The sequence below is a fragment of the Acomys minous genome (assembly GCF_964271855.1).
Source record: "Acomys minous genome assembly, chromosome: 6".
NCBI classification, from domain to species: domain Eukaryota; kingdom Metazoa; phylum Chordata; class Mammalia; order Rodentia; family Muridae; genus Acomys; species Acomys minous.
In genome coordinates, this window is record NC_140487.1 from 75398547 (window position 1) to 75421985 (window position 23439).

The window sequence follows — 23439 nt, forward strand, 5'->3', positions numbered from 1 at the left end:
CTGGACACGAAAGTTCTGGCACAGAAATGAACTTGAACTTGCCATGTTACGGGACAATTACAGGCTGCTCTGAGGGAGAGTGGAGGAGATGGGGGAGGGGTTGGCAGGGTCTAGGAAGCAAGTCTCAGATGGGACCCTCTGGCATGTCCGCTCTGTAGATAAAAAAGATCACGAAACCCAGAGAGGTGAAGTTACCAGTGCTGTGCTGTATAAACTTGACACTGGCTTTCCTCCCTGTGTGCTGTTCTCACTGGCTCTCATGCTGCCTCCACACCAGATGTCTCTGTGGACCACAGCCACTGGGAGGAAGGAGCTGTGAAGACCAATCTTCTCATGGCTACACTATAAAATCTGTCTTTCTTCCGGCCTTCAAGGACTCACATTCATACATTCATGCACTGTGTCGGGACCCTTTCTAAAAGTTGGAACTACACCCATAAACAAAATGAATAAAAACTTCTCTTCTTATGGAACTGACATTTGAATGAGAAGAGTTAGAAACCAAATAAAGATCTGTTTTTGTTTTTGGTGTGTGTGTGTGTGTGTGTGTGTGTGTGTGTGTGTGTGTCTGTGTGTGGTTTTTTTTTAAGAGCTATGGAGAAGGAAGGCAAGGCTGGTGACAGGGCTCAAATTTCACTAAGAAGGGACAGGCAAAAGTGACAGCTGGCTGCACAGAGATCTGAAGAAAGAGAGAATGGAGCCATGGAGCTACCTAGGAAGAGTGTTCCAGGCAGAGGAAACAGCAGCTGTCCTGAGTGGAGAATGACGCGTTTGGAAAATGGTAATGAGGATGCAGAACCTGCCACTCCACGCCAGCCCAGCTCCAACCCCAGGAGTGCAGAGACCGGGCAGCCATCAGTGGCCCCAGGTACACCCCACTAACATCCAGGGCCAATGTCTTCATCCACCCAGGTGCCCTCCCGGGGGCCCAGCACTGTCTCTTGGGGAGGTTGGAATATCCAGGGAGGACACCAGCCTCCCAGCTGATGCTACATTTCAACAGCAATAAAGCACCTTAGCTTGCTGGCTCCTTCTCGGCTCTTCAGATATTTTATGCATTACAGAACAGTCAGATCTTAATGAAAGCTAGTTACATAAATTTTGGGTAAAACAGCAACAAAAGCACTTCTTACAGCAAGAGGCATCAGCTCTCTTTGTCTCGTTGCTCCTGGCATGAAGGTGAGTTACTGCGAGCAGGCACTTCAGGGGAAACATCATTTGGGAGCCTTTTACCTTACCATGGGGTACTGACTCAAAGGCTCGCTTACCACTAAAAGACAGAAATACCTTTCCAATATATTTTTCCAACTTAAAAAAAATTTACAACATCTATCAACTGACAGGTACTTGAATCCTTACCAACAGCTTTAGAAGACTTTCGTGTGCTCCAGAAATTTCCCAGGACACCTCTAGACCCCAGTACCACCTAGAACAAGCTACACACTTGCTATAACATTGCCGTTGATGAAATTCTATACACTGGCATGTGATGGGGACAGGTGAGTGTGACCCATGACCTGATGTTGGACTGACCTCTAGGGCTCTGGTCTTGGCTGTGACACTAACTTCCTGTTTTGGGCTGCATCCCTCTAAGATGGTTTAGTGCCCTCCCTTTCACCCTAGGTCTTCAGAGATCTAGAACAACAAAGCACAGGTAGGTTTTAACAAAACCCTGTGACCCTGAAGCAAGCATCTGAAACCTAGCCTCAGTTTCCTCGTCTACAACGTGGGATGGGAATGATACCTGACACCAAGTGTGGAGACAGTGAACGAAGTAACCACTGAGAAGTGACTGGCACTAACATCACCCTGTAAAGCCATTGCTATTAGATTTTTGGCACAATCATGTATTAAGTCAATCAGGCGGAGGTGGGCTTGTTTATTTTAAAGAAATCCAGAAGACCATGGTAGCACAGGGCTATAATTAATCACTCTATGGGTAGAGGCAGGAGACTCAAGAGTTCAAAGTCAGCCTTGGCTACATAGCAAGTTTGAAGCCAGCCTAGAACAATGAAATCTTGTCTCAAAGGGGCGGGAGGGGAAGGAGGAGGGATGAAAAATGGGAAAAGGAAGGAAAGAAGAAAGGAAAAATCACCAGTGGAAGGAATAAAAGAGGGAAGGAAGGAGAAATCCAGACACACTGTCATCAGATAAAATGTGGCTATAAATGTTCTGAACCTGGCTTCTCAGCTTTGGCACATAGGCCTCCTAGAACACGACCTAGCCTCAGTCATTGGGTCCACTGTGGATCCTGCCTAGTGACTCCTCTACGCAATGGGTTAGACTGTGGGATCCCTAAGGTCCCTCCCAGCCCTGATCCACATCTCTAAATAGGACCTGGTTCCATACAGGGGAAACTTGGTTCCAGGAAGACCACTATCTGCCTTCCACAGGAGAACAGAAAGCTCCACTTGTGCAGTAATTCTCTCCTGCAAGGGAATTCTTGCACTTCTCCCCTTACACATGTACATGCACACACTTGTGAACACATTCATGCTCATCTGTAAGCATGTACACATATGCACATGAGTGCACACAGGCACACATTCACACACAGGTCCCCCACACTCCTGCTTTAGAAGTCTTTGTTGTACACAGCAAGGTGATTGCAGTCTCCTATGAGAACTGCAGCTGTTGCCATCGTAGCATCCCGTGGAAGATGCTGGCCAATCTCCCACAAATTGTCTGGAGATGGAGAACAGCTGAATCCCTAGCTGGAAGAATACGGAGAAGAGATGTGCGTCCTTGATGCCCCTAGCCATGCTTGCACCAATTTTCCTAGTTAATTTCTTTCATCCAAACACTAAATGCAGACAGATTCACAGGCCCTGCTGAAATGAAGCCTGGAAGGCTACGGCTCAGGTCCCTGATGGACAGGAGAAAATCCAACAATGAACAGTCTTTCCACTCTGAACAGCAGAATCCAGATCCTGGGCTTGGTGACTGAGTTCCAACACATTGCTGTTTTAGACCGTATCCCTGAGTTTCATTTCCCTAGCTGGTTTCACACCAGCAACTCAGGCCCTCAAGCTGAGTAACAGGACTGAGACAACATTGTGCACTGACTTAGTACACCAGTCTCAAACCTCAGCGTGGGGAACACAGAACCAGGGTTAACCTGTCAAGTGACTAACCCCCTCACTCCTGTGTGGCTGTAAACTTGATGTGTGTTCATTTTAAGTCTCACACCATCCTCACAAGCTTGGAGGTGATATTACTTAGAGCTGTGTTTCTCAAACTTTAGTGTGCAGCAGAATGCCCTGGAGAGCTCTGAAACCCAACAGCTGAGTCTTGTTCCTATAGTAGATGATACAGTGGTCTGGGATGAGTCCTGGGAATTTGAGTGTTTAGCCAACATCAGTAGGTACTGATGCTGAAGGTGATGTTGGTGCTGATGCTGGTACTGATGCTTGATGCTGGTGTTGATGCTGATATTGATGCTGGTGCTGGTACTGATGCTGATGCTGGTGCTGATGATGATGCTGATTCTGGTGCTGGTGCTGGTGCTGGTGCCAATGCTGATGGTGACACTGATGCTGGTACTAATGTTGATGCTGGTGCTGGTACTGATGCTGATACTGGTGCTGGTGCTGGTGCCGGTGCCGGTGCTGATGCTAGTGCTGGTGCTCTGGAACCACAGTAGGAACTTATTTTTTAATATTTATTTTTGCTATTTTGATTATGTATATGCAGGGAGGTATATGCACATGAATGCAAGTGCCTACAGAGGTCCGAGATTACCCCTGAAGCTGAGATTACAGGCAGTTGTAAACCACCTGATGTGGGTTCTGGGGATTGACCTTAGGTCCTCAAAAAGAGTAATATGTGCTCTTAACCACTGAGCCATCTCTACAGCTTCCACAGTGGGAACTTCTTAAAGTTCTGGTGCAAAGGAGCTCCCATATCAACTTTCTACAGCAGTTAAACCATGTGTGCCAGCTAATTTAAGTCAACTTGACACTAGCAGCTAGAGTCGCTGGAGAGGAGGAAGCCTCAATTAAGAAATGCCTCAGTAAGATCTGACTACAGTCAGGCCTGCAGGACATTTTCTTAATCGTGGGAAGGGCCCAACCCATTGTAGGACTGGTGGTCGTGGGTCCTATAAGAAAGCAGACTGAGCAAGCCATGGGGAGCAAGCCAGTAAGCAGCACCCCTCCATGGCCTCTGCATCAGCTCCTGCCTTCAGGCTCCTGCCCTGTTCAAGCTCCTGTTCTGACTTCCTTCACTGACGAACAGTTGGAATGGAAGCATAAGCCAAATAAACCCTTTCCTCCCCAACTTACTTTTGAGCAAGGGGTCTCATCACAGCAATAGTGACCCTAAGACACCATGCAAAGACACTGAGCTGAGCTTCAGACTAAAGCCCATAAAGTGCCACTGCTGGGAGACTCATTTCCTCCTGGAGATTATCCCAGGGCAGTGAACTAGGAAGCGATCTAGAACCCAAAGCTTCTAGAAGGATGGAGGACAGAGTAAGGACTAGAAAGAAGAGCCAGATGGTCAGGGCTTGAAAAGAGGCTTGGTAACTGCCCTGGGGTCAAATTCTGCACACCAGATGGGTTGACAGAGGTTATTCCGGATGTGCGTTTTCATGATCAGTGCTCCCTTTAGCCGCTTGTGGAGACATCCAGAGCATGGAGGGAGCTCCACAAAGCAGATGCCTAGACTTGCCAAGATCAGCCTCCTCAAGCCCCAGCTCTACTGCGGGGCAGAATCTCAGCCTTTAAGAAGCCACTTCATGTGCGTGCTGTGACTCAGTTTCCATGTATGTTAAAAAGGGGAATGGTTCCTGCCACCTTAAGGTCCTTGCTTGACTGAATAAATAGCAACCTTTAAAAAAAATACCCACTCCTAAAAGCTCTTTGGCACAGGGTGTTTATAAATGCCACCACCACCATCCTATCATCCTTATTGGTGCTGTGGAGTCCTGCGAGCTCCAAGTTTTGCTCAGCACTTTCCAAATGCCACTAACGTCAGCAAGAGCTTTGAAAGATTCCAGAATGGATGCGTTTCCTGCAGACTTCTACTTCATCCTTTCTCTTGGAAGTCTGCTATAAAATAAAATAGCTGCTCTCCTGTGTGCTTCTCCCATTTCAACAGCTCCTGGTCCCAGCGCTCCTGTACCTGCCACCGCCCAGAGCCACATCGAGCATTAATTAAAAGCAAAGTAGGACAGGAAGGGATGGTGATGCATGCTTGTTATCGTGCACTAGGGAGATTGAGGCAGAGGTGACACTGGAAGTTTGAAGCCAGAATGATCTACAAAGAGTCTCTGGTCAGCCAGAGGCACAGGGAAAGACTGTCTCAAAATAACAACTATAGTAATAATAGTAACAACAACAACAATAATAATAACAAAACAGGCCCGGCATTGGTGGGACATGTCTTTAATCCCAGCACTTTTGAGGCAGAGGCAGGCAAATCTCTGAGTTCAAGGCTAGCCTGGTCTACAAAGTGGTTTCCAGGACAGCCAGAGCTATGCAGACAAGTCCTGTCTTAAAAGACCAAAAATAAATAAGTAAATAAACAAATGAACCCAGCAAATTAGTGAGACATCAGCCTAGTGCTGCTCTGTTATTACAATGAAGCAAAGTAGCCTCCAAGACAAATACAGAATCCCGTTAAAAAGGATTTGCATTATGCAGACGAACAAACAGAGAGGCGCCCTTGCAGAAGGCTGGACACTGAAAATGAGTTTGGTGCAAGATCAGCCCAGGGATCCCACAACCAGTGTGTGACTAAGAGACAGGGACTCCAAAACAAAAACAAACAAACAAACAAAATGCCGCAGCAGCATTTGCGCATGCCCCAAAACTCGAATTGCCCAACAAAGGAAACCTTTTACTTCATCTTCAAAAAGTGTGACTTTGAGGTATGTTTTCTCTTCAGAAAGAAGGTAGAATGAAGGGAGATGCCATTCTGCTCTCAGAGTTCCCTGCCTGAGGCTCTGCGGTGGGGGAGCGAGAGGGTGGGGGGCCCGGGGTGTCAGTCCTGGCTTTTAACGTCAGCCCATAGCAAACGGAATACTTTCATTTGTGCCCACTGGGGACCTCTTAGCTCCTACCTACCCAAGGAATGTATGTTTACCTGTGGGAAGCACGAGCCATCTGCTATGTCCTCAAGGCAGGCACCTCTGTTTCCATCATGGCACAGGTGGACTTCCAACGTCCCACATCAGTTTTCAGAAACAGTGACAGAGAAGATGGGCCCCAGGATGACAAACGGCATCAATGGATCATGTCCGGACTACAGTCAGCACTCCTCGCTAAAACAAACAAAAATAAAAAGCAAAACAAACAAAACTATCTTTCTTAAATCGGGCGTAACATTTAAGTGAGCATCTTATTCTTTTTAAAAAAAAAAAACAAACCAACAAAACTAGGTTGGCAGACGTTCCAAAACTCAAATATTAAGAGTAAAAGGTACAGCTCAGGGGCATAGCATATGTTTAGCGAGTGAGCTGAACTCATTTCCCAGCACCAATAAACAAATAATAAATAAGTAATAAATAGTCACATAGCTCATGGAAGTGACTAGAGTCTCCTGGGCTTGGATCTGATTAACTCAGCTCCTGCTTTGATATGGCTCTGGGTTTTTATTCCATCTAACGAAATGCTGCTGTTGACAAGAAATCAGGCTGTGAGCTGTTACCAACGACCAGCTTTCAGCCAGGATGCAAAGGAACTGATAATGTCTCTTTCAGGATTTTGAGAAGTGTGTGTGTGTGTGTGTGTGTGTGTGTGTGTGTGTGTGTGTGTGTGTGTGTTGTTTGGTTGATTGATTAATTGATTGATTATTAAGAAAGGCCTTGTGTAACCCAAGCTAGTCTCAGTCTCTCTATGTAGCCAGAACTGTGTATGAAGTCCTCACTCCCTTGCCTTCCCCTCCTAAGTGCTGAGATGGCAGGTGCTGTGTGCACTATGCCCAGTTACTTGCAGTGTGTTAAGGAGCTGGAATCCCCAAACTCATTAGTGAACTAAACAACAGACCGCCATTTCTAACAGGGCTCTACGGAAACCAAACAAGAACTCTGATGCTATTTGTCTAGTATCTCTTCCGCCCCAACCACCCTAGCTGGCTTATTTCTTATGTTCGCCACAACTCCCGGAAATTGGAAAAAAAAAAAAACCATCCCTCTAACAATTGCACAATGGTCACCTGGAAACCAGCTTCTTATTCAGGTCTCCAGAGCTCATTACTGGAACTGAGAGCCATACTGGGGTCTCTGTGTAGAAATGCATTTGACTTCACACATCAGACACTGCTAGCCTGGATGGTGCTTTCAACCTCACCTGCTAGGCACATGCCACTCCTGGTCCTTCAGTGAGCCAGACATCGCCCTCGTAACGTACATGCCTTATGTAAGTAGTACACAGTGCCTAAGATAGAGCGAGCATGGGGCTAGGAGCCCTCTGCTTCGTGAGCAGAAACAGCCCTGAGGTAGGCGGCCATGAAGGCAGCACATTTGACCACTCGTTTAGAACGGGAAATGGGTTTGGACTGTTGTCACTCCCTAGCAGTCTGTAAAGCCTAAGGCAGCCCTCCACGCCTGCTCTGTCCATTTCCTGGATGAGTGGAAAACTCTGAGGACCAGGAAAGGTGGAATCATGAACTGGAAGGACTTGGGTCCCTGGGTGGCTTTGGGGGCGCAGCCCTCAGTCCACCCTTTTCACAAATAGAATTGGTTCTGTGCTGTAACGTTGTAGGATTATTTTGTCAGGCGCTTTGGCCTAGTGTTTAGGCCTTTGAACAGATGGGAGCCCCCAAAGCTCTGCTTGTCAGGGCACGGCTCCATCTGAAAGAAGCCACTGTGTTCTGTGGCTTGAGTCCACTGGCGCCCTCCCCTGGCGAGGCTTGGTATGTTCTCCACTGCTGATCAAGTCCCAACTGCTGGAGGAAGGGCTGTGCTGTCCAGACATCTCCAACCACCAGCAGCACCTGTGCTAGGGCTTCTTGGAGAAGCTGAGCTACTTATTCTCCCACATTTTCCAGTAAATGGCTTTAATGTCATTTTAGGGAGGAACTCCAATTTTTTTTTTTGAAACAGGATCTTGTTATGTGGCCCTAGCCGCCTTTAAGCTCATGGCAATCCCCCTGATGGCTGGGATTATAGGTGTGTGCCACCACACTCAGGCAGTCGACTGGTCTTATGCTACTGTCACAGCTTTGCTCTCTTCTCCTAGATCCGACAAGCCGTGACTATAAAGAGGGACACCCTAGTAAAGGTCCCATATTGCTTTAAAAATAATTGTACTTTTCAGTTCCTGGTGAAATGTGTCTTCTCGTGTTTGTGGCAGGAGTCACACTGGAAAGAAGATCCAGGAGGAAAAGAAATGCTACCATCCAAATAACAGCGGGCGGAGAGGAAGGAGCAGGGTGGAGCCAGTGGGCGTGTCCCCGACTCTCCCAGCACAGCTGGGGACTCTCCCCAGCTCAGAAGTGCACCGCTCACTGAGCCCGGAGTCCCAAAGCAATTACAATTTCCGTTCTCTATTCAAAAGGCAATTTTCTCTGAGACAGCAAAAGGCCCCTGCCTCAATGTCCCCAGCTCTATAAAATCAATGATTCGTATCACAGAAAGCCAGCAGTGACATTTCATCTCTCCATTTCGCATTCCCAAGGAGCAAACCCAGGCTCAGAGACAGACAGGACTTGCCGGGAATCACAGGGCGTCTGTGACGGAGGTTGATTTCAACATGCCACACTGGGCCCAGCCATGATCTTTTTCTCCGCCGTAGTCAAGGACCCTATGAAAGGTGTCTGGGAGAGAATGGAAGTCATTGGGGGTGCTTGAGCCTCTGAATCTTGGAAGCTGGTCCGAGTGAGTAAGGAATTTCCCACTTCTGAGTGTCCTGGAGAGCCTACAGCAGAGGCTTAGATGCTGGCTCCCCAGCTGGACCTTCCACGGGCATCTTCATGGATAACGATTCCAGCCTGCCCATTTCCCAAAAGCACTATGGGAATGTGATGTCTTAAGAGAACTCCAGGGTCACTTCACCCATAATTTCAGAAAAGGGCCTTTTTGCTAGTTCTTACCCAGTTCCCTCTTTGGTTTGAGAAGTGTTTGAGAGCTAAGGGGCAGATATTCAAGCGCGACCGTTCACATAAGTAGCCTATCCTCTGCACCATCATCAGTATGGGGACTGGTCCATTCCCTCAAGCCAGCAGCTGAGGACACATGACTCATCACGGCTTCTTGGAACGGAGAGGGGCCTTAAAGCCGGACCTGGACTGTGGTGGTAAGCATCCTTCTTTTGGCTTGAGGTCACTCATGCATCATCCTGAGGCCTTTTCCATCCTCATGCCAAGGCACCATCTCAGATGCACTGGCTAGCCACGTGTCCCACACGCCAGGCTCATCCCACCTCGGAGCCCCTGCAGCCTTCTCTCTTCTCCATGGAGGAATTCTCTCCTGATCTTTCTGTGCCTGGGATTCCTCTTCATTATTCTCCTTCAACAGTTCATTCTTCATGTTAAAGTCCCGAGCTGTTCACTTTAGATATTCACCTTGACCATTCCATCGACGAGTACAGCCCACCCCACCATGCTCTATTATCACAGCATCCTTGGAGGCAGAAATTTCGCTTTGTTGCCTAGCAACTAGAACAATGTCTCACATGTTGGAGAAGCTTAATGAGTATTTGTTGAATGACTGAATGAATGATATTATCTGTTTAGTTCTAAGATTCTCTTATCTGCTTGCTTATTGTTTATCCCTCACCAGAAGAATGAGAATTCCCTGAGAGCAAAGGCCTCGCTATTTTGTTCCCACCAGGGTCTCTTCAGTGCCTAGAATGGTATATGGTCCATTGTAAGGGTGGTTGAATAAATCCTTCATCTGGGGACGCTGATACTATTTCAATCAACAAATACTTTTTACTTATGTTCAAGAAACAGGTTTTATATTTTTTTTATCCAAGACAAAGTCTCACTATGTAGCTCTAGCTGTCCTATGTCCTGCCTGTAACTCACTATGTAGACCAGGCTATACTCATAGAGAGCTGCCTGCCTCTGCCTCTGCCTCTGCCGCCCAAGGGCTGGGATTAAAGGTGTGTGCCACTATACCTGGCTAAGCAACATTTTTTAAAGGCACATAGTGTCTTTGGGTTTCTGTTGCTGTGAAGAGACATCAGGGCCACAGCATGTCTTATAAAGGGAAACATCTAATTGGCCCATGCTTACATTCAAAGGATTAGTCCAGTTATGGTCATGGCGGGAGGGGGGGGAGCATGGCAACACAGAAGGAGAGGGAGAAGGAGCTGAGAAATCTGGATTGGCAGGCAGGAGGAGGAGGGAGAGAGAGAGAGAGAGAGAGAGAGAGAGAGAGAGAGAGAGAGAGAGAGAGAGAGAGAGACTGCAGCTGGTTTGAGCATTTGAAACCCCAAAGCTCCACCCCCAGGGTCATACTTCCTCCAACAAGGCCACACCTCCTAGTCCTTTCAAACAGTGCCACTCTCTATGAGCCATGAGGGCCATTTTCTTTTCTTTCTTTCTTTTTCTTTTTCTTTTCTTCTGTGTGTGTGTGTGTGTGTTTTGTGGGCCATTTTCATTCAAGCCATCATACATAGGATGTGGATCTTCTCTAAAACTGCCCTTCGATACAAGAGACAGGAGGTGTGAATAAATTTATTTCAAGTGCATGGAAATTTGTGACCAGGATGTTAGAGAGGACCAGACTTCTCACCCAGACAGGCAGGAAGTCTTCAGGGAGGGCACTGCATTTAATCAAATCTTAAAGGATGAAGTGAAGTGGGTGGGGTGCTGAAGTTAATGGTTTGAAGGCAACCAGCCTAGGGAGGAAAATGGTGGGTAAGTGGGTGAGTGAGTGGGTGAGTGAGTGCTGAGGATGCCAGGCCAGAAAAGCTGGAGGAGCTGAGATTATGGATTCTCAGTTGTAAGCCAAAGGCCCTTAAACTGATCAAGAGGACACAACCCCTCCCACTACTTAAAGGCCCTTTGTTAGCAAGCTGCATGAGGACCAAACATTTACTGCACAAACTCAATAGACCTGCAAAGTCTAAGGAATATAAAATTCCTGTTTTTTATTGAGGTATATAAAATAGGGTCACACACACACGCACACACACATATACACATGCACACATGCACGCACATGCAAACACACACACACACACACACACACACACCACACTTTTTTAAAAGATAGTTTCATCCTATAGTCCAGACTACTCAGGAACTCAGTTTGTACCCCCAGACTGGTCTCAAACTCACAGTAGTGAGCATCTCACATGAGCTTTTCAAATGTGTGGATCATAGGCATGAGCACCACTCTTAGCAATGTCATGATTTTAAAAACAATAATCATTTTTGTTTCGCTGGCCCTTGTTTACTTGCTAAAATGTGTACGGTTAAAAACTGATGGTGAGAGGGTTCAGAGGTAAAGTCACTTGCTGCCAGGCATGCTGATCTGAGTTTGATCCCCAAGACTCACACGGTAGAAGAAAATGGCAGACTCCTGCACACTGTCCTCTGCGGCACCCTGTGTGTTCCACCCTCAAAAGAAATAAGTGTAAAAACCTGAAAGGCACGCAGGAGAGGAGGGTTTCACAGGCAGAGCACAGGGCATTCTTGGGACAGTAGCACTCTCTAATTCTGCCCCAGTCTGTTGACGATTGCACTCCAGGCATGGGGCAAACCACAGAGAGTAAACCCTGACGTCAGCTCCAGACTTGAGTTCATAATAACATGGATAGTGGATCATCAACTATGATCAGAGCCTCACTAATGCAAGACGGAGATAAAACAGGACAGCTTCGGGGTGGCTGAGGGAGAATGCAGGAACTTTAAAAGCTGCTTCTCTCAAAGATAGACGCAATTGCATTTTTGAAGTATTATGTATATAGTTATATTTTTCTTATAGGCTTTCCAATCTTCAGATCCAATCCCCAGTGACGTCAGAAAAATAAAAAGGACACCGTTCAGAGGTTGCCTTGACAATGCTTTCAGAAGGGAGATGGCTGAGTGAGTGAAGTGCATGAGACTCAAGCTTGAGGTCATGAGTTCAGGTCCCCAGGACCCATGTAAAGCCAGATGAGGTAGTGTGGTAACCCTGGCACTCCTACGGCAGGATGGGAAATGGAGAGCAAAGGATCATTGGAAGTTCACAGGCCAGCGAGCCTGCCATATAAGGCTACGAACAACAAGAGGCCTTGTCTTAAGGTGAAGGGGCAGAACCAAGTCCTGCAAGTTTTCACACACCATGACACACAGGCACCAGCATTCACACACTTGGAAGGAAGTAGATAAACACACACACACACACACACACACACACACACAGATTCTTTTTAAGAGATGTGTGGCTGGGGGCTGAGGGGAGCAGCAGAGCTGAGTGATGGCCGAGAGCTAACTCTTGAGAGGTTAAGCAGGACCCTGCAGGCATGGAGAAGACAGGCTTGTGGGTGAGGAGCCCAAGTCACTCACAAGTGCTCACAGATGTTTTGTGGGAAACACAACCCTATGGTCAGAGATGCTGCTTTCCACCCTCTTATCTCCCTTCATTGCAGGACAGTGCTGGGAAATCATGAGTGGTTTCAGTCCTGTAGGCAGAGCCTGCCAAGCGAGTTGGTGCACTTCCTTCTAGACTTGTTAAAATCACACTGCCATGCATCATGCGTCCTTACCCTCTGTATTACTAACAGCAGGATGTCATAAAACATTTGTCTAAAGCCATCATTTTTAGTTGTCACATAATATTCCACTCCAAGAATGCCCGGTCATTTACTATCCTCCCATTACTGGACACTCAGAGAGTCTCCAGTCTTTCACTGTTCATAAATCTAAGTACATATCTCTCATTATTTCCTTGAGGCAGAGGCTTAGAAGTGTGATTGCTGGGACGTTTGCTACTTTGATGGATTTCACATTTCACCGTCCCACCTCTCTGGAGTCCTAATGGCAAAAGATAAACGCCCGTGACAAGATGCATGTGCCAAACAGGAGTACTGAACTCCAGCTGACAGATCACAGTGCAGGAGCCATATTCCCAAAGGCCAATCTGGCTCTGTATTTATTTGTGGCACTCGCTTGGCCCCTTCTATACAGAGGAGACTGACAACCAACAGGGGAAGCCACTAGTTTCCTTTGAAAATGTCCAAAGATGAGAAAGAGAAGGCCTCACAGCTATGCGAGATGCAAGACTCAGGAATCAGAACAAAGCATCACATCAATTTCCCCTCTTGCTGGGTTCACCAAAAAGCACTCAGGATGCCCAGTTCGTTTTTGCTTTAAAAGAACTTTTTTTTTCAGTCCAAGTGAGTGAGCCGATGGAATATTTAAGATATACTTATGCTGAAACTTCACTGTTAAGCTGAAAGTACAATGTAAAGGGTAGATATACTGGATTTTTCTTTGCTCCTTTTAGCAACCCTACTGGCCATTTGCCCAAGCAGCTGTGAGGACGTCATCAACCATATAGCCCCCAAGATGCATGGCGGAACATATGAACTGAGAGGGTACGACTTGGCATCCAGCAATAGTTAAAGGAGCCAGTGCGGCAGCTTTGTAAAATGTGGTGGTTTCACTGAGGGAATCTCAACATAAGCACTGCCATTTTAGAGCAAGCAACAGAGATATCAAGAGATGCAAAGTGGCCCTGACTGTAGACTGAGTGGAACACTAGGCTTCAGATGGGTGCTGCCATCGCTGGGCCTGGACATCGTGAGGGTGCATGTAACTACACCAAAGCCATGTGTCTTTCCCAGTAGACTGTGAAGAGGGCAGCTGAAGACAAGCTAGAGCCACAGACCTGAAAAGTCCTTCTACTTTCAAGGAGTAAAAAAAAGTCTCTCCTCTCTGTCTCTGTCTCTGTCTCTGTCTCTGTCTCTGTCTCTCTCTCTCTCTCTGTCTCTCTCTCTCTCTCTCTCTCTCTCTCTCTCTCTCTCTCTCTCTCTCTCTCTCTCCACACACACACACACACACACACACACACACACAGACAGACACACAGACACACACACTGCACCTCTGACAGGTCGTGCCTTTGCAGTCCTTTTCACAATATGCTCTAAATTAATAGCCTCGGGAGATAATAGTTTGTAAAGCAGGAGTTTGTATGCAGCCAGAGGAAATGTTCTGCTGCGTATTATGAAGCTATATTTGTTTGCAGCAAGATTATGAGCAAACAAGGTTAAATACCAGAGGGGGGCGGCAGACAGGGACAGAGAGACACAGGCTTGATTGTCACATACAGACCGACTGTGTGTGTGTGGGGGGGGTGACAGGGACAGGGACAGAGAGACGCAGGCTTGGTGGCCACGTACCACACACCCCTTTGCTTGCAGGTGGTTTCCCCCTTGTCCTTTCTTCTTCTTACAGCTCTTCTCCTTTGCTCCTTTATTTTTTCTGTCCCATCTTCTCTTTTCATTTTTTTCTTTCTCTATCTCCTTGAGACAGGAGAATGGCTAAATACAAAATGAATGTAAGCTCACTAAATGGTAGGACTGGCACTCACTTCACCAATAGTTTTGCTGGGAAAAGAAACTGAGGCACGGGAAGAAGAGACCCAGGGTCCAAGCTGTATCAGCCTGCGATAAGTCCAGTGGCTTTGTTATATGGAGTGAAATTTATGCTTTAAGAAGTTTCACTGAGGGGATAATGGCTCGGTCGTTAAGAGCACTGGCTGCTCCTCTAGAGGACTGGGCTCAATTCCCAGCACCCACGTTGCCACTAACAATTGTCTGTAACTCCACATCCAGGGAATCTGATACCCTTTTCTGGTGTCTAGGTACCACATATATGTGATGCACATATAGTTTCAAGCAAAACTCTCAAGCACATAAGAATAAAGTAATTTTTTTTACATTTTTACATAAACAAATAAAAAAGATCTATTAACATCCTAACCACCCCATATCTGTGTGACCTTGTTTAGAAATAAGGGCTAAGTGGCTATAATCAAGTCAAATGCCCTAAATCCAATGAGCAGTGTCCATCCAAGAAGCCCATATGCAGACTTGGGGACACAGAAACATATGAAAGGATGCCACAGGATGCAGTGATCAGAAGGTTACTATAGCCAACCAACATGGAATACCAAAGGCGACCAGCAGCCAACAGAAGTAGGAGAAAGGGGCTATGAACATATTTCTCCCAGAGCCAACTGCTTGGTGATGTCTTGATATTGGACATCTGTCCTCTGGACCTGAGAGAATGCCTTTCTCTTGCTTTCTTCTGTGGTCTATAGTGACCCTTCATGGGCTCACACAGCTACTCACCCTAGAGATAGGATGTCCACCAAAGACCACAGGAGACCCCACCCTCTCAGTTCACATGAGCACGAGGATAGGTCTGCCTGCTATTTTTAGCTACATAGTGGTACAGAACACACTCCTTCCGATTAAGGTATGCCTTCCGGCTTGTATAAGGAAAGCTAAACAAAGAGGTAGTGAAAAGGGTGTCATGGAAGGGCCTGACTGACATTACGACAGACCCAGTGACTTATGAAACTTGTTCTCTAGAGAACAAAAGGACAGACAGATACTTGCCGAGTGGGACACCTTTGAGGGAGTTCATGATCAAGGTCTGGCTGGCCCCAGTCCCCAAAGCCTACCATTCAGATATGTCAGTGGGCTGGTCTCCAGAGGGGCATGGGAACTAAAGGCCTGCATGTGGAGGCCTGAGGCTTGTCTCACTACCCACCCGCGCCTATCCTGAGGAGATCAGATGCCTGTTTCAGAGCAGGACTTTGCTCCTCTAACTGCACGACCCCAAACACGTTAGAAGGGGATATGAGAAACTTCAGAAGCTGAGAGGAGACAATCTCCTTGGTCCCATGTGGCCCTTTGTGGCCCAAGAGCCCCTCCTTGAATGCTAATAAGTCCTATCCCTTTGGAGGTTAGTATCAGCGGTCACTGAGATGCAGGATGAGGGACCTTTCTGTCCTAAGCAGAGCCAGGGTTTCCCTAGCCACATAAGAGCAATGCTTCTGAGCCAGGCAGTGGCAGTGGTGGCTCACGCCCTTAATCGCAGCAATCAGGAGGCAGAAGCAGGTGGACCTCTGTGAGTTTGAGGCCAGCCTGGCCTACAAAGAGAGTTCCAGGGCAGCCAGAGCTACAGAGAAACCCTGTCTCAGAACAAACAAACAAACAAACAAGAACAGTGCTTCTTACAGAGAGAGGCTATTCAGTGGCCCAGGCAAGCCTAAGGCACGTTGTCACTTCAATTCTTTTCAGAGACTTTTATCCGGCAAGCCAAGAGTTTACATCACCACAGAAAAGAGTGTTAGGAGGAACCAGTATGAAACAGAATTGCAATTTCTTAAGAGATGATTTTTAACATAGACTAAAAAAAGAGATTTAAACATAAATTAAGAGAAACACAGATTAAGAGAAAGATGTTCACAGAAAGGATGAGACCCAGCCAGGGCAGCGTGGGCTTTCTAGGGGCAGTGCTTCATTGTCTTTTTAGCAGCCATATGCGCCGCCTGGTGGGTTCTGAGGCTGTCCCTTCAGAGGGTTGCCAAGGAGGGTCACAGTCGTACAAACTGAAGACATGGCCACTCCACAGTATGGTTAAGGGGAAGGTTTTTATTACAGCCACGAGGGAGAGAGCGGCCAGAGGCATCTGGAAGAGTCCAGAGCAGAGAAAGTTGTTAGGATTCCGCTTCAGTCCGCCGACCTATGATGTCACTGCTGACCTGCCATGGGGGCGTGGTCCTGCTCTGGGCCGTATAACAGACAGACAGACCCTTCACGTGGTTAGCTCTACCTCCTCTCTACCTCTCCTCTCTATTTCCTTCCCTCCCTCCGTCCCTCCCCCTCTCTCTCTCCCTCCGCCCCCACGTGAGTCCCCTTATTAAACCCTCTTAAGTGGATCTGTTGCATGGTGTGATTCCACCCCTCTGTACAGCTCCGCCCTTCACCTCTAACCTCCGCCGCACAATTCTACTAACATTTGGCGCCCCACGCTGGTACCTTGCATTCTAACATCATCTTAATTTTTATATATAACAAAAGTAGTAGACAAAAGAGGGGTAGGAAGGAGACAGAAAAAGGAAGGCAAGAAGAGTGAGCGTAGCTTAAATAGCAGGGATGTAAGGAGAAGGAGAAGCTGCAAGGGAGGGGAGCCCATGAGCTGGAGGGAGTTTAAGGTAGGGAAAGCGGTCAGAAGAGCTAGGATGCCAAGATGGAGTTTGAAGTGTGTCACAGGTACCTGTGAGAGCCGGGAGGCCACCTCGCACTTCGCAATGCTAATGGGCACCCAGGATAGCCATTAGTCCCTTTGCTTTTTGGAATTTAGGGAGACAGATTTTTTTCCTTTGGAGCTGACAATAATATTCCCAGTTTGCTGCATCACCGTTGAGTTCATTGTTTCATGGTTGTAAAGGATGATGAGCAGACACGACAGAAAGCAAACAGCCAGTGTTTGACAGAGAAATGGGGTGACAACTCCGTGCCGGAGGGAAGGGGTCTGGAAAAGGGATTACTAAGTAGAGCTTTAGAGAAGGGGCTTTTATATCCTAGGAAATTGGCCAATTTGATCCAGCTCTGATATAAATTAGGCATTGAGCTGGGGGCGGGGGGAGGCATTAATCACCTTGATTAATTTGAATGTATATGGACAATTTTGATTTGTCAGTGGATCAGGTGAAAAATTATAGGTTTAGGAAAGCTCATTGGGGTGGTGGACAAAATAAACAAAATGAAAACAAAACAAAACAAAATGCCCTCCAAAAAGCTCCCAAAGGAGGTTGAAGGTGGGGTGCAGCAGAAACCAGAAAATAAGACCATGGCTGCTTTAGGCTTTTGAGAATTTACTTCCTCTGCTCTCTGTGAACCCCTTGGTATTGACTGACTACCAGTTTCACCAGGACATATGACATTTTTTATTTCCTTGGGCCTGTGACCCCGGCTAGCAGCCAATAGCACGGGGCTTTGCTGTTCCCATTTCCAAGCAGTGGGAACATCCCTGAGGCTTACAGCTGATAGTTAGAGCACCACAAGACGCTTTCACTGTCAACAAAAGTTAATAGTCTTGTTTGTGGCAGACTTTCCAGGACAACACTGTAGGAAGGGACCAAGGGCCCCGAGCATGGTCTATCACTGTTTTAATACTCTTATCTGAAAATCTCTCTCTGCAAAAACAATATTGCTTCTGTACACTCAATCTTCAGAGCAAGTGCGGTTGATTATATTTGAATTTTTTATCCCCAGCTGGCAAGAAGCTTCATCCAGACAGAGAGCGAGGGCCTCTTCTCCCGTCCTGTCCCTTAATTTTCCTGTCTTTCTACCCCACCTCATTCCCAAGAAGAATTGGCACGGAGGGAGGAAGCTAACACACAGGATCTGCTGGAAACTCACCCGAAGCCCTGGGGCCCTCTTCCATTTTGACAATGGCTGGGGTGTCTGTTCTTGGCTCCTAGAAAATTAAAATGTCCTTTATATTTATAACAGGGACAATAATCTGCCTTAGGTTTTGAAACCCAAGCAGAAGACAGTCAATTCAGCTCCCTTGTCAGATGCTAATCTGACCGTCGGATAATAAAGAAAGCAGAAGGGAGGTGGAGGGGAAGCCTGGCTGTGTTGTCTGAGGATTTACTAGGGGTGGGGGGAGGGGGCTATGAATTCAAATTAAATATTAGGAGGCAGGGAACTCGGATGCAAAAGAATGGGACTGAAAGTGATACAGGAATTGGAGTACAGAACAAGAGGTGGGGGTGACAGCTGGGTGGACGCAGACAGAAAAGAATCAGAGGAAATAGAATAATAATGCTGCTGAGTGCATTATTAACCTGGAGTCAGCTTATAACTTCCCCTCCTGAATTAATACAGTGGGGGTACGAAGGGAGGAGCTGGGGGTCCTGCTACTGCTGAGCCTGGAAATAATAGATGGTTTCTTGAGTATCTTTTTTTTTTTCATTTGTTTTAGTTTACTGGGGTGTTCCAATTTGGGCTGTCCTGGGTGAGGAGAATTGGTGAAAAATTAAGAGTTAAAGATGTGAGGAGGCCGGGGCACGGTGGCACACGCCTTTAATCCCAGCAGGAGGCAGAGATAGGCGGATCGCTGTGAGTTCAAGGCCAGCCTGGTCTACAAATCGAGTTCAAGACAGCCAAGGATACACAGTGAAACCTTGTCTCGAAAAAACAAAAAACAAAACCAAACGAAACATGAGGAAACAAAGCATGAGGAACCATTACATAGTTAAGCTGATAAAGTACCTGCCACAGAAACATAAGAAACTGAATTCTAATGCCCAGCTCAGGAAAATTCCACAGGGTGGACCAGGTAGATGCCTGGAACTCACTGGCCAGCCCATCTAGCCAAACTGGCGAGTTCCAGGCTCAGGAAGATCCTATCTCAGAAAATAAGGAGCTGGAGGGAAGGAAGGCTCAGAAGTTTGAGCCCCTTTTGCTCTTGAACAGGAATAGATTCAGTCCCCATCAGCACTCACATGGCCCACAGCCATCGGTAACTCAGTTTCAAGAGATCTGACACTCCTCTGACCTCCGAGAGCATCAGGTGTGCATGTGGCACATATATATGCATGCAGACAAAGCACTTTCATACATAAAAATCAATTCACAATACAATTTAAAATAGATGTATAGTGGAGGGCCATTGAGGAAGACACATGCCTTCACCCTCTGGCTTCTGTGTATATGTATGCACACAAACATACTCACACAGAGAGAGAAAGAAAGGGGGTGGGGAAGGGGAAGGAGAGGGAGAGTTAAAGGGCAAGAGCAACGAAAACAATGGAATTCTCTGTGCTGAAAAGTTCTAGATGACATTTGTTTGGTTTTGTTCTATTTCTTCAGCTAGAAGCTTTCTCTCTGTCTCAGTGTGTTTGTGTGTCTGTGTGTCTGTCTCTCTTTGTCGCTCTGTCTCTGTCTCTGTCTCTGTCTCTCTCTCTGTCTCTCTGTCTCTGTCTCTGTCTCTGTCTCTGTCTCTGTCTCTGTCTCTCTCTGTCTCTCTCTGTCTCTCTCTCTCTCTCTCTCTGTCTCTCTGTCTCTCTGTCTCTGTCTCTGTCTCTGTCTCTGTCTCTGTCTCTCTCTCTCTCTCTCTCTCTCTGTGTGTGTGTGTGTGTGTGTGTGTGTGTGTGTATGTGTGTATGTGTGTGTGTGCATGTAGTATGCACGTGCGCGTGTGCCTATGTGTGTGTACATGGAGACTTAAGACTGACAATGGATGTCTTCCTTGATCTCACCCACCTCACAGATTGAGGCAGCGCCTCTTGCAGCAGATCTGAACCACCTTTCAGCTGCTCTGGTGATCCATCTTCCTCTGGAGCATCCCTGTGTCTGCCTTGGGAATGCTGGCCTTACATGCCTACCTGGATTTTACATGGGTCCTGGGGGCTCCAAACTCACACTTACACAACAAACGCATTGCCTGCTGAGCCATCTCCCAGTCCAAAGCGGTTTTTTCCAACATTTTAAAAAGTTTTTCATCTTAAAACCTGGGAAAATCAAGAGGTTGATCTGTTTCCAAAGATTACGTTTGTCCATGGCTTTGTCCTTTCCCTGACTCCCATGGCTGTCTTTTTATTCCCCAGCTTTGGAGCAGCACAAGCCATGTGACACGCCTGGAGATCCCCTAAGTGGGCCTCAAGTACGTCACAAGGGCTGTTTTGAGGAAGCCTTCCCTAAACTGGCTTATGTCTTAAAGGTCCCAGAAATGATCATGTTGAAGGAACAAATTCTCCCAGCAGATGACATTACTGAGAGCTGCCTGTAGAGCCAAGCTGGAGAAAGTTAAGTCACAGAGAGTTTGCCCTTGAAAAGAATGTCATATGAGGACTCCAGGCCCACTCCAGCTACCACTGAATCCTCCTCCTCTTCCTCCTGCTCCTCTTCTTCTTCTTCCTCTTTTTTCCTTCTTCCCCTTTCTTTCTCTCTCTCTCTCTCTGTCTCTGTCTCCATCTCCCCCCCTGTCTCTCTGCTTCCTGACCACCACAGAGTGAGCCGCTTTGTAGCACTCCACTCTCCATGATGTCCTCCCTTGCCACAGGCTCTCCAAGTGACCAAGCCAAATGACTATGGACTGAAACAGCGGAAACCATTAGCCAAAACCGACTTTCCCTCCTTGTGTGGTGTTCACCTCAGGCATTCTGTCACAGCAGCAGGAAGCTAACTGATTCATATGGTCTTGGTGGAAATTCACGCGCTTCTTTTTATAAGATGTTGGAGAAAAAAAAAGAAGTAACCCTGTATACTTAAAGCCTATCTTATTCTTCGATTATTCTGGCTGAAAATACACTGCGTCTGCACATTGGTCTTTCAACCAGCAGCCCCACAAGTCGCTTCTTCTGAACATGCACTCCTTTTTCTAGGTGGCAGCCACCCAGTGCTGAAAGGTGCTTTCTTGCCCTGTATGTTTTTCCATGTTAAACGCTATCAGCATGTTTTCCAGCAGCCTGGGTATACCTAATCTGAAAAACAAAACTGCTGTAAAATCTGACCGTTTTTGTTATTTATAAATGTGTTCACATGTGCCTTTGCATGTGTGTGGTGTGTGTATATATATATATGCTGGCAAGTGTGCCTGTGCATGCACATGGGGAGGCCCCAGAGCATCTCCACCTCAGATCTGGAGGCAGAGTCTCCCACTGGAACTGGAGCTCACTCATTGGCCAGGCTTGCTGGCCTTTCAGCCTCCCAGGAGCCTCCTGTCTTCACCTCCCAGCCCCAGGGTTACAGGTGCATGCTGCCTAGCCGTTTGCATGAGCTCAGCGCCTCACGTTCGCACAGCAAGTGCTTTACTACTCAGCCATATCCTTGGTCCCTCAAATCTGAAACTTTCTGAGTGCCACATAGTCACAGGTTGAAAATCCCATCCGACCTCATGTGATGGATCATAGCCAAAACACAAGTGCTCTAAAGCATTTTATACAATTACTTTCAGAATATATATACATAAATATAAAATATAAATGAAATCTTGCATAGACCTAGAAGTCATTGCCAAACTATCTCATTTTATATATAGATATAGATTTAGATAGTCAAATATTCAAAAATCCCCAAACTGCCAACTCTGGCATATTTCTTTCCCTAAGCAGTGTGTTTACTCAGCCCGTGTGCCATGTTTTCCAGATCTATGGCCGTCTGGTCAGCCACACTTCGTCATGTTCCTTTGAACTTTGGTCATAGTAACAAAAGCTTGTCTTCCTTCATTTCTTCCTTCCTGGGATCCGTCCTCCACACTGCCGCATGCATTAGGTTCATTACAGAATCAGTGTGTCCTCCAGCTGCCCCCTGCTGGGCAAGGGCTCCCCACTATATGTAAGGAAAACTCTACAGCTCCTTTGCATCCTCCACACCCCGAGACATCTCGGATGTCCCCAGAAACCTCCAGAGTCCCTCATTCTTTCTCAGAACAGATCCTGGTTCATCCTCAGAGCTGGGATATCATCTCCACCAAATAGTACCTCATGGCCCACATCTTTAATCCCAGCACTTGGGAGGTGGAGGCAGGCAGGGCTCTGTGAGTTTGAGACCAGCTCTGGTCTATAGAGTAGATTCCAGGACAGCCAAGGACAAACCCCTAGGGGAAAAAACGTTTCAAAAAATAAAAGTAATTAAATAAATAAATTCCCACTTACTTAGAATCAAATCCAATGTCGTCTCCAGAACAGCTCTGGCCACCTCTGCAGCATGGCCCCAGTCACTCCTTACCCTCCGTATAGCTCCGACCTCCTTTACAGCCTTATGTAGATCAACCACCTTCTTGCGCACATTCACCTTGCCTGCTGCTCCCTCTGCTTCAATGAACTTCTCTTGCTCTTCACAAGAGTGCCTCCTTCTCACTCCATGTGTATTGGGCCCCGCCTCCTCAGAGAAGCCTGTTTGGACCACGCTCATGCCCTTGTCATACATGTGTGCGTGCACACACACACATACATGAGCACATGCACACACACACGAACTTGCGCGCACGTGCGTGTACATACACACACACACACACACACACCACTGTCCTTATCCAATACAGGCTGTATCACATTTGCTATGTCGGGTTGGCTTATTTCTCTAGATGTTTACTGTTTATTTAATCCTCCTAGAATGTAATCTCCACAAGGACTGAATCCATAGGGTGCATTCACAAAGAATCTATGCGTTCAAGATGCCCAATAAGGATGTGTTAGGTCTAAGGTCTCAAACTCCTAATATCCCCTTCTCCACCTTCCTCTCTCTTAGACACACACTCTGAGGCCCAGATCAAGAGTCTAGTATAAGATCACATCTGATCCCAATACTGCTGAGTGTGATGACAGGCACTGGGCACATGACAAACACACGAAACCTTCAAGGATTCCACACCCCAAGGGAAGTGCCAGGGGAACAAACTGGCCAGGATTTGCCCTCCTCTGGTCCCTCTGTCCTCTGATGCTTGCCTCCACACAAAGCTTCCGTCACTCAAAACAAAAAAAGTCCTCCCTGGAGAAAGCCCAGTTATTTACTGAGCACCACCTGCCAC

General features: G+C 47.0%; 1 long non-coding RNA gene across 1 annotated transcript in view; it reads right to left on the bottom strand.

The window, feature by feature from the left end:
- Positions 1-1878: 1878 nt before the first annotated feature.
- The window catches only part of LOC311599755, a 60271-nt gene continuing 38710 nt past the window's right edge, over positions 1879-23439 (bottom strand). The window contains exons 2-3 of the long non-coding RNA XR_014779993.1: positions 6088-6265; positions 1879-3628 (exon numbers count right to left, since the gene is read on the bottom strand). This is a non-coding gene — a long non-coding RNA (uncharacterized lncRNA). The remainder of the gene's footprint in view (positions 3629-6087; positions 6266-23439) is intronic.